This window comes from Vigna unguiculata, chromosome 4, assembly GCF_004118075.2.
Source record: "Vigna unguiculata cultivar IT97K-499-35 chromosome 4, ASM411807v1, whole genome shotgun sequence".
Classification (NCBI taxonomy): Eukaryota; Viridiplantae; Streptophyta; class Magnoliopsida; order Fabales; family Fabaceae; genus Vigna; species Vigna unguiculata.
The window spans coordinates 14003883-14021839 of record NC_040282.1 but is presented as its reverse complement, the minus strand read 5'-3'; the positions used below and the strand labels follow the sequence as shown (position 1 = coordinate 14021839).

General features: G+C 36.9%; 1 pseudogene; it reads left to right on the top strand.

Annotated features, from left to right (window-relative positions):
• The first annotated feature begins 1610 nt into the window (after positions 1–1610).
• Positions 1611–12536, top strand: LOC114181579 (annotated as a pseudogene).
• The last annotated feature ends 5421 nt before the right edge of the window (positions 12537–17957 follow it).

Below are 17957 nucleotides of genomic sequence, written 5' to 3'. Positions count from 1 at the left end.
CTTAAAAATAAATACATAAATAATTTTTTATGTGGGTTGGTGAGCCAACCTACTTAACCCACTAACCCGTGGTGGGTTGAGCCGGATTGCAAAATTTCTGGCTCACCATAAAGTGAGTCGGGTTGGGTTCACTCATTTTCAACCCAGCTCATGGTGAGCCAACCCGTGTGAGTCGGGTTGGCTCATTTTGACATGTTTGCAGCTACACTCACTAACACACCTCAAAATATCCAAAGAAAATTTATGCAACTAAAAAACTATTTTTAACATCTTTTTGTATCTCATGCTCAATAAACCCAATTATAAGAAATCCAAATTAATTAGTCTCTTAGGGACAAAATTCAACTAAAATTCCAAAATTAAACATTAAATGAAAGAAATAATACGCACTCAGCACATACCTCAGAGTACTCAACTTCCTTTTATTTCAGGTACGAAGTTTGAGAAAAGAGATATCAACATCATAAGAAAACTCAGAGAACTTGGTGAAGAATATGACAAATGAAACACTATTTATAGAAATAAACCACAATGTTTCACCTTCCCACCCCATCCCAAGCCAACAGTCGCGAGCCTTTAGCAAAACGTCCAATCAACATAACTCTTCAACTTTTGAAAGTTGCCTCGACTCCAACAAAACCATGAAAACCGTTTACTCGTGTCCCATCAATCAATACTCTACACCTTCACAGGCATATTAAAAATCTTTGTCGCTTTAACTCCTTAAGGTTGGGTATGTGTGGCCACTCCCCAAGGGTCTTCAACATAAGACATGTGAAGATTGGAAGGCTAATGTGTTGTACATGGCCAGAGTACCCCATAAGATATACAACCTAATCGAGTACATATTGGCCCTCTAGGACGTCATGTACTCGAACTATACCAATGAACCAAGCTAACATGACTATCATTCAAAATAGTTAATACCAAGGTTAATCATCTTAATCTAATTAATAGATAATTAGGTCACTTAAACCAAAGCCTAACCACTCCATAATATAAAAGACAAATTTTATAAACTACATTGATTACATATTCATTAATATTTATTGTCTAACACCTCAGACTAATTTTGACATTAAAGTGTCTTTTACGATTATCTCCCTTGAAGTTTAAAGATGTGGACCCTTTCACGTTTTTTAAAAAACTTTACATAATATAGTTCAACCTCGAAAAAACAATTTCTAACTTTTATATTCCCTTGGTTTGTTGTTACATTTTCTTTGTCTCTTCTTTACCATAATTACACGGTTAAATAATAAAAGATTAATTCAGAAGTTCAAAATCAAGATTAAAATATTTTCGATAAATTTATTATTCATCAATTTATATTTTTAACGTTAATTTTGTTTAGAATCACTTACAACAATAATTATCAAGTAACTCACATTCTTATTATACTACATTTTCATCCTCTAAAAAATGTTAACATGATTGTAATCAAAGATACCATATTGGCTTAGTTTAAATAAAATTAAAATAAAATTAATAACTTAAATTATTGAAATTAAGGTTTAGAGAAACCAAAAATTCTTTAGGTAGGTTTGATTTATTCCAAAAGTATGTGGTGGAAAATCAACACGTCTATTTATTGCAACAAATAAAATATGCGCCGATACGCTTCTAAAATCCAAAGAACAAAAGAATGTAAAACCCAAATGACCAAATCCAGTTAGGTAGCTTCATTTCCAATCTCACCTGCCAACGCCTACTACTCTTCCTTTTCAGAAGCCATTTTTAGAGAAGGATTCAGAAATGAGTCTGCACACGAGCGTGATGGAAGAGATAACGTTTTACACTAGGCTGTCTCCCGCCGCGTTTTTCACCCTTTTGGCTATGATGGTCGTCGTTTACAGAACCGTGAGCGCCATGTTTGTGTCCCCCGAAGATTACAACAAACCTCCCGTTGTTTCGGCCCGAACTCACCCCCAGTTCGAAGACCCCGAACCGCCTCGCCAACCGGTCCAGTTGGGTCAAGTAACGGACCAGGAATTGCGAGCATACGATGGTTCCGACCCCAATAAACCGCTTTTGATGGCAATCAGGGGTCAGATCTTTGACGTGTCCACTGCCAGGTACAACTTTCGTTTTTGTGTGCCGGTGTTGCCTATAAGAAAGTCACTTGTTTTTTAAATATGTAAATTTTCTATGAATGCTTTTTAACTAACTTTTTCCATAATTACTTCTTAAAAATATGTAAAGGAATTTTTTAATTTTAGATAATCTTGGTAATAATGATGAGTGGAATTTAACTCGAGCATCGGTAGATCGAGTGCGTTCGACAATGTGTTATTCTAGAAAATTATTTTTGGTCTTGATAACATGAGGGATCTCTTGAAGCCGTTTGATGGTATATTGGTTGGTTTCTCGAGAGAATATAGGTGGAAGTACGTGGGCATGCAGAGCTAACGACGACATTTGAAGTGGAGGAAGGATTATAGATCCTTATGATAAGATATGTTGTAGTAAATGCACCATGATAATTGGCAAGTAGGAGTCATTACAGTATACTGGCAAATGACACAGAAATGTTATGAAGGAAGTTTAAAGAATAGCAGAAGCACATATCTTTCTCAACCTAATAAAGAAGTGAATATATTCGACTTAGATCCTAGAATTGCATACGGAGATAGGCATCCCATCTGGTTGACAAGATGAGGGAGGTGTTAGAAAAAGAACTGATGAAGACCCATTTTAGTTTCTAGATATATGGTGTTAATGGTGAAAAAAACTCAAGGAAGCCCACTAGACATTGAGATAATCAAGGGGTTATCTAAATGTGAAAAGGTTCACTTCCGCGGATTCACAAGAAGAAGAGAGGTTCAATTAAGCAAAATAATGACAAGAACATAATGGAAGCATAATAGCCGAATATAGTATGCAACATAAGAACCAAATGAGAAGCAGAAATGGAGTAAAAGATGAAAGACTAGAAAGGGAAGGCGAGGATGTAGTGTTGGTATGCCACTTGAGGGGGCACAAGGCTCACCAAACTCAAGATAAGTGGTTGTTGCCTCCACTTGAGTCCTAGATTGAAGATAAGACTGGAGGTGATGACACTCCCAAGAGAGCTCTCACAAATGGTGGTCAAATTTAAGTGTATTAACTCAAAATATTCAATCCTTTTATAAGTCTAAGAGACCTCCTTTTATAGATGATGGAAGGGGCCTCTTTGCAAAAACAGAAACATAAGAACATGAAAGCAACTACAAGGGAAATGGTTCTAGAAACTAGGACATCTCAAAAGGAGACACCTTAGTGTGGGACATGATCTAGCTTGCCCACCAACTCCTCATATGCGTCATTGACCTTCTAGAAGAGACGGTCAACCTTGCTCTCCAAGCTCTCCAAAAAGGTGCCCCATGTGTGTGGACTCAAGCCCAAGTCTCTCTCCTCTTCAAGTAGTAGTGATATCCTCCTCCAAGAAGGTCCTAGATATCCTACAAAACAAACAAACCAACAAAAGATTCAACAAGTTAACTCATGTCTAGTCAACAAGGTCAACTCAACATAAGTCAACAAAAGAAAGTTAACATAAATAAATGCTAAATAAAGTAAAAGATGATGTGCTAGACGCCTCCCTTCTTGTCATGCTCCTAGTAATATTCGTAGGAAGGTCTTCTACCCTCTCATGAGGAGTCATGGACTCATTAAGAGTGGATAACTTTGTTAAACTAATTTGGGGGCAGCAGCCTCTAGCAAATTTTTATTGCACAACACGATTTATGCTTTATCAACTTTTGATCCAAACACCACAAGATAACACTGAAACAACTCAGTAGCAACAACAAATTGAAAAGAGTTTACCAAGACACTACAGAAGTAATCACAAGGATTTAGAACCCAACACAACCTTTGATTATTTGAATCTTAAAAGCACTCTAGAAAGTAAGTAACAACTTTTTTAATCTCAACATAATTCGCTAAAAGTGATTGAAAAAGTTATTTAAAAGATTGACATTGAGTCTCTATATATAGAGTTGTTAAAACGCTAATTTAAAACAAGAAACAAATATTAGTTGAACCCACAACCTCTTCCACCCTCCTTCCCAACTTTACCACTAAGCTACCTTATAGCTTCTTGTGAATACATTATGTGAAAAACACAAACAATATACAAAGAAAGCTATAACTTTGAAACACATCGTCATTCTTCAATATTCATGAAAACATCTTACATCTTTATTCTTCAATCTTCATTCAAACATCTTCACTTAGGATGAAGTTTGGAAGATGATTTAGCAAAATAGATAACCCAAGTGCTAAAGGAAAATAAAGATGTTTTTGCTTGGTCAACAAATGATATGGCCTAAACCTAGATGTCTTGCACTATTGGTTAACGATAGATCTGGAGGCAAAACTGATTGCTCAAAAAAGAAGAAACTTCGGCGAAATGAAGAAATGGACACTAGAGGAGGAAGGAAAAAGTTAATAGAAGCAAGACACAAGCTGCAATGAGTTCATCCAATAACTCCTCAATAGTAGGGATTGTAAAATGATTCTTAACAGTGATTGTGTTTAGTACTCTGTAATTCATACAAAATCTCAATGTACCGTCCTTTTATAAAAATAATTGGTGAAGAAAAAGGGTTTGTGTTGGATCGAATAATTTCTTCATCAACATAGTGGTGATGAGGGAGGTCATTGCTTGATTATGAGCATGAGAATAAAAATACAATTTGATGTTCTAGGATTGTGGGGGTGGTTGGGGGGTAATCTGTGAGGGACCAAAGATAGTGTAGAAAGTTTTGAGAATAGGCTGAATTTCTAGAGAAATGGTTGTATGGCGGGGGATGTGGAGTTGAAAGATGTTTGTTGAAAGTGAGTAAGTGGGGTATGCAATGACATTTGTATGTGTAAGGTGTGGCAAAAGTGGTGAAAAGAGGTTGGACGAAGGGTAGTGTTGGTGTTACCAATAAGGGTGATGTGTTAACCGCCATGAGGGGTGGAGAAATATGCTTGGAGGGATCCCAAAGGGCATAACCAATCCATTCCCACAGCTACATCAGCTCCGCCAATCGATAGTAGGCAAGAAGGAATAGTGGAAAATTGAGATTGAAGGGATACAAGGACTTAAGAACAAAAATGATGAGCAATGTATATGGTCACCATTGCTTATCATAACAGACATGGTGTGGTGGGGATAGTGCATAATTGAAGGTGGGAAGCTAAACGAGGTTGTAAAATATTATGGTAACTACTAGGGTCAACTAAAATAATGACCAGGGGTGTTTGAGAAAGCTTGGAAAGATAAATGAAATGGATAGATCCATCTAAATCAGGAATAATAGAGTTTCAATATATGTTGTGTGTTAGCATTAAGGATCGTAATCTCCTTACAAAAGCAAAAACCCTTGGTAGTGCACTTATGACTGAGGTAAAACTTGTTATCACAGTAATAACACAAACAACAAATCGTCTCTCTTGAAGTTAGGTTGAAGTCAAACATTTTGTAGGGGGATTGACAAGTTTAGGGTTGGTAAAGGTTAGAAGATGGTAGAGGGAGGATAGTTTAGGGCCTAGTGTATTTCGGTTTGGGAGTCATGGAACTTAGATTCTGTTGAAATGTAATGTTTTTTATTATCATGTATGGGATCCTTCTTTAGGGTTAGGGTTAGGATTGATGCCTTCAAGCGCGTGTTCACCACGCGCCGCTTTCCCGGCGCCGGAATCGCGCCGCGCACTGTTGTTCGACTCGCCGGAGTCTCCTGGGTTTGTGCTCTGTTTCTCTGTTTTGGTGGCCATAGCTTGTACCTAGGGTTTCTTCTCAAAAGTTAAGTTTTTTTTTAATGGCTTCTACGGCTGGAATGGCTCCCTCTTTGTCAGCTACTCCTGTTATTACTTCTGCAAAACTGAACTGGAAAAATTACTCCTCTTGGTCAGCTTCGGTGTAGTTGTGGTTTCTTGGTCAAGGCTATCATGATCATCTTGAAAAGAGGTCTCTACTATTTCAGAGGAAGAGAAACCTAAGTGGCAGAAATTGGATTTTCAGTTGTGTGCTATTTTATGGCATCGGTTGAGCAAGGGGTCTTAGACATTTTTATACCTTACAAGACATGCTTCTCTTTTTGGAAAAGGTCACAAACATTTTTGCTAACAACATTCAGCGCCTCTTTGATGCAACTCAAAGAGTAGCCTCACTCAAGCAAATCAATCATGATATGGTTCTCATATAGGAAAGGCTAGGGCTGCAGTAGAAGAATTGAAGAGTTTTTTTGTGGCTGATTCATTAGAAGTATCAACAAAAACTGATAAGTTTTACATGGTCTTAATTTTGAGGAGTCTGCAGTCGACTTTGATCATGTGCGTGATCAACTTTACCTGGTGATCAATTCCTTCAATGGACAACTTAGTTACTAGACTTCTTCGTGTACCTACATTGGTCAAGATGAAAGTTCAACTGATGTTTTTGAAACATCAACAATGGTAGCACCACGAGGAAGAGGATGACGTGGTGGTCGAAGTGGGCGTCCTCAATGCTCATATTGTAATAGAATGGACCATACCCAAGACAAGTGTATTCCTTACATGGTTTTTCCTGATAAAGCTGTTCATGTGTCCAAGTCTGATCATTCAGAATCTAGATTTTCTGATGAAGAGTACCAAGAATTTTGGAGGTACAAATCTGAGAAATCCAATAATCCTGGCCCATCCTCTTCAATGTCAACTGCATGCATTTCTCAATTTGTGGAAGGTCTTAGTCCATGGATTCTTGATTCAGGTGCCTCTGATCATGTCTCTGGTATTATTTCCTCATTTTCCTCCATTTCCTCTCCAAATTCCTCATTTTATTACTGTTGCAAGTGGATCCAAGTGGCATCTCAAGGAATTGGCAAAGTTTCTTTATCTCCTTCACTAAATTAAACTCTGTTTGTACATTCCTCATTGTCCTTACAATTTAATCTCCTTGAGTCAATTGACTCGTTCCTTAATTGTTCTGTAACCTTTACTGCTAATTCCTTTGCTATACAGGAACATGGTACGGGTCATCTGATTGGAGAAGGACATGATCACGGGGACTTTATTTTCTAAAATTAAGCTCCTCGGTATCCTGTTTTGCAACTTCATCCCCAAACTTTTGCATGATCGTTTGGGTCACCCAAGTTTGTCCAAGTTGAAGATGATGGTTCCAAGTCTCAAACACATTAAAGCCTTAGATTGTGAATCGTGTCAGTTAGGAAAGCATGTTAGATCTTCCTTCCTAAAAAGTCTGAGACACGATGTATTTTCTTTTTCTACTATTCATTCTGATGTTTGAGGATCAAGTTGTGTCACTTCTTTTGGTTTTAACTATTTTGTAGCATTCATTGATGAATTCTCTCGTTGTACTTGGGTTTATCTAATGAAAGAAAGATCTGAACTTTTATCCATATTTGTGTCCTTCTTTAATGAAATTAAGAACCAATTTGGGAAGACAATTAAAATTCTCAGAAGTGATAATGCTAAGGAATATTTTTCTGCTGTGTTTCCTCATTTTATCTTCCCATGGAATTTTACATCAGTCAACAGTCCTCACACTCCACAATAAATGGCATAGCCGAAAGAAAGAATAGAAACCTTATCGAAACTGCACGCTCTCTAATGTTGAATACTAATGTTCCTGTTCATCATGGGGGAGATGCAGTCCTCACTGCTTGTTTCTAATCAATAGGATGCCTTCTTCTATTGAAAATAAAGTTCCTCACTCGATAATTTTTCTAAATGATCCTTTGTATCGTGTCTCTCCACGTGTGTTTGGATGTACTTGTTAAGTGTGTCTTTTGGGATATTCTCACCTTCAGAAGGGTATAAATGTTATTCTCCCTCAACCAAAAGGTATTATATGTCTACTGATGTTACATTCTTGCGGACACCTTTTTCTTGTCCTCCATGGAGAGAGTTCATCTGTTCAACAGGTCCTTCCTTTACCATCCTATGATCCCTTGGTTATTCCTGAAACTCAACCTCCACTCAAATGACAATGACATTGTTCAACCACCTCTTCTCACATATCAGCGTCGCACTCCAAGGACTCCTTCCTTGCTTGAAGACCCCTGGGACTCAAATCCTCTCCACTAGATTCTCGATCATGGATCCTTCATCTTTTCGTCTTCTCTTGACTCCGATCATACTTGGCCTATTGCCCTTCGAAAAGGTATTCGCTCTACTCGTAATCCACATCCTATTTATAATTTTTGAGTATCATCATTTGTCTCCTCCATATTTCTCTTTGTTTCCTCCTTGTCTACCATTAAGGTTCTAAGAATGTTGATGAGACACTTGGTCATCCTGGATGGCGACAAGCCATGATTGATGAAATGCAGGCACTTGAACACAGTGGGACTTGGGAACTTGTCTCTCTTCCTCTTGTAAGAAGCCTGTGGGCTGTAGATGGGTCTATGCTATTAAGGTTAGTCCTACTGGTGCTGTAGATCGACTCAAAGCTCGTCTCGTAGCTAAGGGGTATACTCAGGTTTATGGCCTTGACTACTGTGATACTTTTCTCCTGTGGCTAAAACCAGTTCTGTTCGTCTTTCTTGCTATGGCTGACATTCGCCAATGGCCTCTGTATCAGTTGGACATTAAAAATGCCTTTCTCATGGTGATCTGGAAGAGGAGATATACATGGAGCAACCTCCTGGGTTTGTTGCTCAGGGGGAGTCTGGGTTAGTTTGTAAGTTACATCGTTCTCTCTATGGCTTGAAGCAATCTCCTCGAGCTTGGTTTGGTAAATTTAGTCGTGTTGTGCAAATTTTGGATTGAAATGTTGTGAAGCGGATCATTCAGTATTTTATGGTCATACTTCTCCTGACAAATGTGTTTATCTTATGGTTTATGTTGATGATATTGTTATCACAGTTAATGATATCACTAGAATTGCTCAATTGAAGAACCATTTGTTTAGCCACTTTCAGACCAAAGACCTGGGTCATCTTAAATATTCCTTGGCTTGAAGTGGCCAATCAAAAGAAGGTGTCATCATTGCACAGAGAAATATGCTCTTGATATTTTGGAGGAACAGGCCTGACAAATTGCAAGCCCATTGATAGCCCTATGGACTCAAATCAAAAGTTAACAAGAGATCAAGGTGAACTTTTCTCAGATCCAGAGAGATATAGAAGGTTGGTTGGAAAACTCATCTACCTTACTATACAAGACCTGATCTTTCTTATCCAGTGGGAGTTGTAAGTCAATTTATGCAAATTCCCACATTGATCATTGAAATGCTGTGATTCGCATTCTCAGATATGTAAAAGGGAACCTAGGACAAGGATTGTTGTATGAAAACAAGGGAAGTACTCAAGTTGTAGCATATGTGATGCAGATTGGGCTGGTTGTCCAATGATAGAAGATCTACCACAGGGTATTGTGTATTCCTTGGAGGGAACCTTGTTTCTTGGAAAGTAAGAAACAAAGTGTTGTTGCTCGATCTAGTGCAGAGGCAGAATATCGATCTATGGCTCTAGCTACATGTGAACTAGTGTGGATTAAACAATTCCTTCAAGAGTTGAAATTTTGTGAAATGAGCAGATGCAGTTATGTTGTGACAATTAAGCAGCCCTTCACATTGCCTCCATCCGGTGTTTCATGAGAGAACAAAGCATAAAGAAATGATTGTCATTTTGTTAGAGAGAAATTACTATCCAAGGATCTTATTACTGAGTTTGTCGGCTCTAATGAACAACTTGCAGACATTCTAACTAAATCTTAAGAGGGCCTAGAATTCATTTATATGTTCCAAGCTTGGAGCATATGATCTATATGCTCCAGCTTGAGGGGGAGTGTTGAAATGTAATGTTTTTTATATCATGTATGGGATCCCCTCTTTAGGGTTAGGGTTAGGACTGATGACTCTTTGTATTCTGTCTATTTTTTCTTATATAAACAATGGTAAAACAGTAACAGTGATAGTTTTTCACTGTTTCATTTCTCTAAAACCTCTTCAAGTGATTCAAGTAACTTATTCAAACCTAAAGCTTAGGAAATGAAAGTGGGTTGGAGGACACAAGCTCACAACATAATTTTGGAATGAGTCCAAAATAAAACAATTCAAAATCTTAGCCAATAACTATTGCAAAGTTTTCAAAAGCTGGTTGGTATTCTGTTACCGAGCTATGTTTGCTGAATTTAGAGTTTTTTCTTGATGATTGACATACGTGGAGGGTCCAAGTGAAGCTCTAAGGCATGAGTGAAGAACACCTATCTACAAGTCGGTAATTTTGATAGATCCATTTACCAAATAATAACTTCTCCTTTCTATTAAGCAACCTTGTTCAAACAGAAATCCCACAAACGTGATAAAACTGGAAATACTAATTAGCTTGAAAAGCTATCCTTATAGTTCTGAGCCACCTAAAAAATCTAGTTGTAGTTTTGGTTGTCTGAAGGGTGGTGGAAGGGCTTAGGGTGTGTGATGTAAAGGGGAATGGTGGTGGTGGATGTAACTGTAGTGAAATTGTCTGAAACATAGTTGAAACAGATTGTGGAATAGTGGAATGGACGTTGGGTGGGTCTAAAGATGGTTTGGTGGTGGTGTATGGGAGGACAAAGTGGAAAAGGATGATTAGAATATGATTTAGTTTGTCGTTTTAGTTTCTAAGGCAGTTTAACATGTATTCATGGCATTATGTAACGAGGCATATCAAACTTCATTGACACAAAGCATCGTCTTTAAAATGCTTTGAAGGGTTTCATCTAGATCTTTGTTTGGTTTAGGGGAGATGGAGCTAGGATCTGTAAAGAACCAATTTTTGATACATTGACGTAAACTCAAAGGTCTAGGAAAAGAAAACTATAAAATGGAAAACTTTCTTGTTTGCCAAATGGCAGTCTTATAGAGATCATGTTTACAATCTGTAGTCCACCTAAGGTTACACTTGTCTCTTATGCTAACATTAAGATTCCTATTATACATATAGAGATACGAATCATAATTTAGGTTAAATATAGTTCATGAACTTCATAGGTTTAATGATCTTTCTAGTGGATCTCGTATAGTGAGGTCCACTATAAGATAGACTCTACGCCCATGCTTGAATATGAGGAATTGTATATTGATGGGTCATACGATCTAAGTATTATAATTGGCTTGATAAACTTAAGCTTGCACTCGGGCCTGAAGGACTATATAGCAATTTATACGAATGTTATAAACGACTTGATGGACCTACGCTTGTGCTCGAGCGTGACGGATTGTGTATCAATGAGTATGAGAGGTTGTATATCGATATACTATCAGGAGTGACAGACCATGATTCTGGAGAACCAATTGCAATTGTAGAAAGAAAAGTCTCACAATAAATAAAGAAATCAAACCTTGGAAAGTAAGACAAATAATGAATGATCTAGTTGAAGAGACCTCGCAAATCCTTGGCTAAAACAATTACATACACTACTGCTATAGAAACTTTTGAATAAATGATCGATTGGATCTTTAAAAGTGACTAATTTTCAGTTTAATTCTTAGAGATTGAAATATTTTGTGAAGTTTTGAGTTTTTGTTAGTAGAGCAGAAAGTCTTGTCATTAGGCTACACGATTAGGGATCAGTTTGAATTTTTACACATTCGAGACTGTTAGATTTTTTTGTTTTAATTTTTTCATAAGCTAATAGTACACCTCACGCATTTCAAAATCAAATTGATCATTTACTTACTATTTTTATACAAACATTATTAGGAATTTACCTTACTATCGTATCATATTTGTGAATAGAATGATAAGATAAAGTGGTCAATATGATTGAATGTTTGTTAAAATATTTTACAGGGATGGTATATGAGTTAAACTTTTGAGTTTTTAGTAATAACTGAAAAGATGATTTGTGACTTGTCATATGTCATCTTGTGATACATTTCACTCACCTCTTAACACATTTTAAGTGTGCTTACTTGGTATGAGTGATCACACTGATAGACTCTCTAATTGATTATGAACACGCAGGAATTTCTATGGTCCTAGAGGACCTTATGCAATGTTTGCAGGAAAGGAGTGTAGTAGAGCCCTTGCACTCCTGTCTTTTAAACAAGAAGATATTAATGGGGACCTCGAAGGTTTAGGTGAGTCAGAGTTTACAATTTTAGAGGACTGGGAATTTAAATTCATAGAAAAGTATCCAAGGTTGGCCTCCTCATTCCAGAACAAAGAGCACCGAAAAATGAGCTCAAAGAACAAGTTCAAGACAATTTGGAAAATTCCAACGAATACAAGGATAAGACAAAATAGAAAGTGTTATTATATTGTAAAGTTTGCTTGTAACCAAGGATTTTTATAGGGGCTTCTGAATCACTGATAGTTTCGAAGTACAGGTTGGTAAGTAGCATGAACACATTGCGATGCATATTTGTCCACTGGATAGTGGTCATTATTTCAACATTAACCTCTTGCAATGCATCAACTACATTTTGCATTTGGCCATATTTACACGCTCCCAAGTTCATATTATGTAAATTATCTCTTTTGGTCGTTTTTGTCAAACTTGGTCCCAAATTTGCGTGTAAGACTGAGTTGTTTAATAGTTAGCTTTTGCCCTTTTTACATTATTAAGAAAGTGTTTATTTAAGGTGTATTATTCTGTTTTCTAGAATAAATCTTTATAATATTATTTCTGGATAGATTTAAAGTATCTTTACTTAAATTTAATATTTGGTTCCAATTTTTAAATGTTAGTGAAAAAAATGAGTAAAATATAATAATTGAAATATAAAACGGATTTGATCCTCTCGTGCTAATTTTGTCTCCAACCTTCGTTGGTGTTACTGTACCGTATAGGCCAAAATGCCGAATACTTCATATATCAAATGGATAATGATATAGTGACATAAGTAATTTGACTACTTCTCTTACAATCATATATGGCAGGTGAGTATTTTTTTTAATTGAAAATATTTTCAAATTTGCAAGAGGCAGAGAGTCCTGAATAAAATGCACAAAAAGGAATTTCTCATTGCTGTGAAAAGGTTACATTTGGCAGTCATTATAGAGAATAACCAAGTGGTTTATATACCAAGAGTAACAAAATATAGTTGGAAAAAGTTGTTGTAACAAACTAACAGAATAAAAAGTAAATCTAAAATGGAAGAAGATATCTAATATCTCTATCAAAGGTTTTGAGTTTCAAAATGTTAGATGTCTTCTACGAGTCCTTTTCTTTTTCAAGTCCTCTTTTTCAATCTCACGTGAAACTCTTGAGCCCTTGTTAGTATTAACAACGTTGTTATTGTTGTTGAAAGTTTTTTTGTTCCTCTTCAAATCCTTAATGTTGGATCCAACCAAGGATGAGACATGACCATAAACCCAACACTTTTACCAAATCTGTATTGAAAAGTTTAAAGAAGGAAAGAATAACTTGTGGGTAATGGCATTCCACCAACCAATTAAATGTGTAGTAAAAAGAATAGAGACAAAACAAAGCCCTAAACTAGCCAAAAATGATATGGAAATGATATTTCAACAAAAATTTTGACAAGATTTTGTCAAATTTGACGTGGCACCAGAGTTTTTAATTTTTTCTTACAAAAAAATTTACTAAGGGAAACGTTACACGTGCGGAAGTTGCTTTGTTTAGAAACTGAAATGGAGAAGTGCATTGGAGAGAGAAAGAGAGAACGGGAATGAGAGAGAAGTGAAAGAGAGAGAGAGAGAATTAAGTTCCGACACATTGTCGCCAGAGTACCAGAGACACACAGAGAGCAAAAAATAGTGATCCCTTGGAGCATTGGGGACAGAAAGTGAAAGAGAGCGAGAGATCGAAATACATAGAGAGTTTAGAGCAGTGGTGGAGACAGAGACAGAAAAAAGGAGTGGTGCAAAGGAAGAAGATAAGAACATCCATTGAAGACAACGAGAGAGTGAAGAATTGAAGCATTGCAGAGTTATGCCTTACTCCCCACTTTTTTTTTGAGTTGAGTTTTTTTGGTTTTGTCTAGTTAGACAAACCACCCACTTTAGTTCATTGAGATTGGATGATGGAGAAGAGTTGTAAGTCAGTGAATTAAAGACCAACGATCCAAATACGAAATATAAATAAGCTTTACTGAAATCTGCAATCTATATAAATAAAGTTAACGTAACTCCCCACATACGTATGCCTAACTCCCCAGTTTGTTTTGAGTGGTCTTTTTTTGGCTATGTGCAGTTAGACAAACCACCCACTTTAGTTCATGGAGATTGAATGATGGAGAAGAGTTTGTAAATGAGTGAATGAAAGATCAATGATCGAAATACGAAATATAAATAAGCTTTACTGAAATCTGCAATCTATATAAGTAAAGTTTAACGTAACTCCCAACACTTATTTCTTACTCCCCACTTTGTTTGGAGTTGTGTTTTTTGGGTTTGTCTAGTTAGACAAACCACCCACTTTAGTTCATGGAGATTGGATGATGGAGAAGAGTTTGTAAGTCAATGAATGAAAGACCAATGATCCAAATATGATATATATAAACGACCTTTACTCAAATCTGCACTCTAAAAATAAAGTTTGACGTAACTCCTACATAGTTATGCCTAACTCCCCACTTTGTTTTGAGTGGTGTTATTTGGGTTTTGTCTATTTAGACAAACCACCCACTTAGTTCATGGAGATTGGATGTTGGAGAAGAGTTTGTAAATCAGTGAATGAAAGATCAATCATCCAAATACGAAATATAAATAAGCTTTACTGAAATCTGCAATCTCTATATAAATAAAGTATAACTAACTCCCCACATACGTATTTCTTACTCCCCACTTTGTTTGGAGTTGTGTTTTTTGGGTTTTAACTAGTTAGACAAACCACACACTTTAGTTCATGGAGATTGGATGACGAAAATTACTTTGTTAGTGAGTGAATGAATGATGTGATCGAAATATGATGTTTAAATACAATTTATTAAAATCTGCAACTTATTATCAAAAAATTTGACGTCACTCGCCACATAGTTATGTCTAAGTCCCCACTTTGTTACAGTTCTTTATTTTGCCTATTGTGAAGTTAGACTACTACCGACTTCATTAAATGGACATTGGATTATTGAAATTACTGTGAGTGAGTGAATCAATGAAGAATGATTCAAATGCGTTATTTAAATTAATTTTAGTGAAACTTGGAACCTATTAACATAAAGTATATTGTAGCTCCCCACATACGTATGCGCTACTCCCCGCCACTGCTCTAAACTCTCTCTGTATTTCGATCTCTCGCTCTCTTTCACTTTCTGCCCCCAATGCTCCAAGGGATCACTATTTTTCCCTCTCTTTGTGTCTCTGGTACTCCGGCGACAATGTGCTGGAACTTACTTTTCTCTCTCTCTTTCACTTCTTGGTGGAGCTCTTGGTGTGGAATGGATGAAAGCTCCATGAAGTAGACGTGATCCATGGAAGGGAGTGGAAACAAGTGTTTAAGGCTCTTGCTAAGCATTGGTTTGGATTAAGGTGTTTGAAGGTTTAGCTTAAGAGAAAGCTAAGGGAAGGTGGCTAGAGGAGATGATTCAATCCTCTAGCAAAGGATACTCTCAAATGCAATAGGGTGGAGTACTTTCAACACTATGCTTCTATGCAAAATTCAAGAGTTAAAATGTACAAATGGTCTACTTTTGGCTTTTATATGTGAGCCTAAAAGCTAGGCTAATTCTTGGCCCTTAGATCAAGCTTGGAGGATAAGCTTTAATCATCACCCTTGGATGGTGGCTTGGAGAAGGAGACATCTTCCTAGCCTTTGGATGAAGACTTGGAAAATGAGACACTCTCTTAGCCTTTGGATGAATGAGGCACATGGGTGGAGTGTGGACTTGGCTCCATGGGATGCATGATCCATGAGGAAGTCATGGCCTAAGGGAAACTCTTAGTGGGTCGAGCCCATTGTACATGTAACACCTATTTTTATGTCTTACACCATTATTGAAAGCAAAGCCCAAATATTGGCCCAATTTAAAATCTATTCTACTGGGCTTTGATGCACTTCTTCAAGTCTTGTTGATTTCTTTGGCCCATGAAAATAATGTGACAAGCCCATTAGATTTGTGTCCATCTATTGGGAGGCCCATTTGAATCTTCTTCATCATACTTCTTGTTATTGGGCCTTTAATGGCTTGGGCTTGAAGGTGCAATTGGGCTTGGTGGGGTCACATCATCCCCTCCCCCTTGAAGAGGATTTGCCCTCAAATCCTGGTGGTCATCCTCATCATCCATAGTACCTGTAAAAGGAACTAAGTCAGTAATGTTAAAAGTTGGATGCACACCATATTCAGTAAGAAGATCTAATTGATAAGCATTATCATTGATCTTTTGATTATTTTGAATGGATCATCACCACGGGGACTAAGTTTGGAAAAATGTGAGAATCGGCCCATTTCACAAAAATTGTGATTTTCACTTTGACTTATTGAAACCTAAAAGGTACCTCTAAGTCAAAGTTTGGTTTTGAAAATCTTTTGAGGAGTTTGAAATAATGAATGAAGGTGGAAAAACAATTTTGGAAAGAACCAAGACAAAGAATTAATGGAAGATAAGGTAGAGTGTAAAGATGGAATCACTCCCTTAAGAATCTTGATCTTGAGGTTTATACAAGGATGTTGTACAATTACTGCCCTAGGCAATAGTTCCTTTGCTTCTTTCCTCTTAATATCGTCCTCTTTTCTTTTTAACTCTTCCTCTTTTCTTTTTAATTCTTCCTCTTGTCTTACTCTCTCTTTTTCTCATACTCTTTTCTTTCTTTTTCCTCTTGTTCTCTTTTAGCACGAAGCTTCTCAAGCTCTTCTTTTTCTCTTTGCATATCAAACTCGCGAAACCTTTCAAGCTTCTCTCGTGCTCTCTTTTGTTTTTCTCTTTCTCTTTGTTCACTCAAGAGCAAATCCAAATTGTTCTTAAAATCTTTTTCGAGTCTAGAAAACTTAGCAATATTTGGATGAATGCATCACCTATGTCAATGAAGTCTTCTATCCTAGACTGTTGCTTTTGGTGATCCTAAATGAAGGTGGAATGAAATGTTTCCACATGCATGTTTTAATTCAGAAAATGTGTTATGCATGATTTTCTCCCCTTTTTCACTCTATACTACCTCTCTTGCCACCACTCAGATGCACGTCCTATAAACCTAGAAGTAACATGCCTAAGAATGTCAAATTGACTATATTACTAAACAATGGTTGCACCAATTTCTATCCCACATCCAATCTCTAAATGATATGGTCCTATATCCTCCCAAAGAATGGAATGTCACTATGAAATGTATGATGCAACTCATCACTACCATGCTTATGCAACCTAGGACTATATGTAGAATACGTACTCATGGTGATTGAATGAACTTATGCAACTTGAACAAAGTGTGGTAGAGGAAATCAATCACAAGTGGACCTCCAGGTTAGGCAAGGTGAGTCTTTAAGACTTCTTAAATACCAAGGCCAATCCTTGCCAAGATATCTTTGTAAAAGGTTTCAAAGATTACACAATTGTCTAAGTGCTAAGTAGATAGAATCACTTGAGGCACTAAGCACAAAACAAGCAAACAAGACTCAAAGAAATTTAACCACTAAAACGGACCCCTAAATGGAAAAAGATTAGAGACTTTGGTCTCACACTTAAGCCTCTATGCAACGTGAAAACATGAATATAGCTATGCGGCCTAAAGTAAGGTGAGAAAGCACTTAGAACTTTCAACACACTTACTACTAAAACGCTCACTATATAGTATCATCACAAGGTTCTACTTAGGAGATGGGATTGAACACCTTGTGGTTCCCCAAGACACCTAAGTAGGCCAAGCTTACAAGTTTAGAATGCAATAAAGTTGGTGCACTAAGAATGGCAAAGAAAGAGCAATCCCGAGAACATAAAAAATTTAGTGAACTTTGGGGAAGAAAATTAGGTAACGTAGGATGCTCCAAAAATGCCAAAATAAGTAACCAAATTGAAGAGAAAGATGGAAACTATTAAGATGCAACAATTACAAGCCACAATGGCCAATCAAAAGTCTTCAAAATGATGGTTCAATGAGCT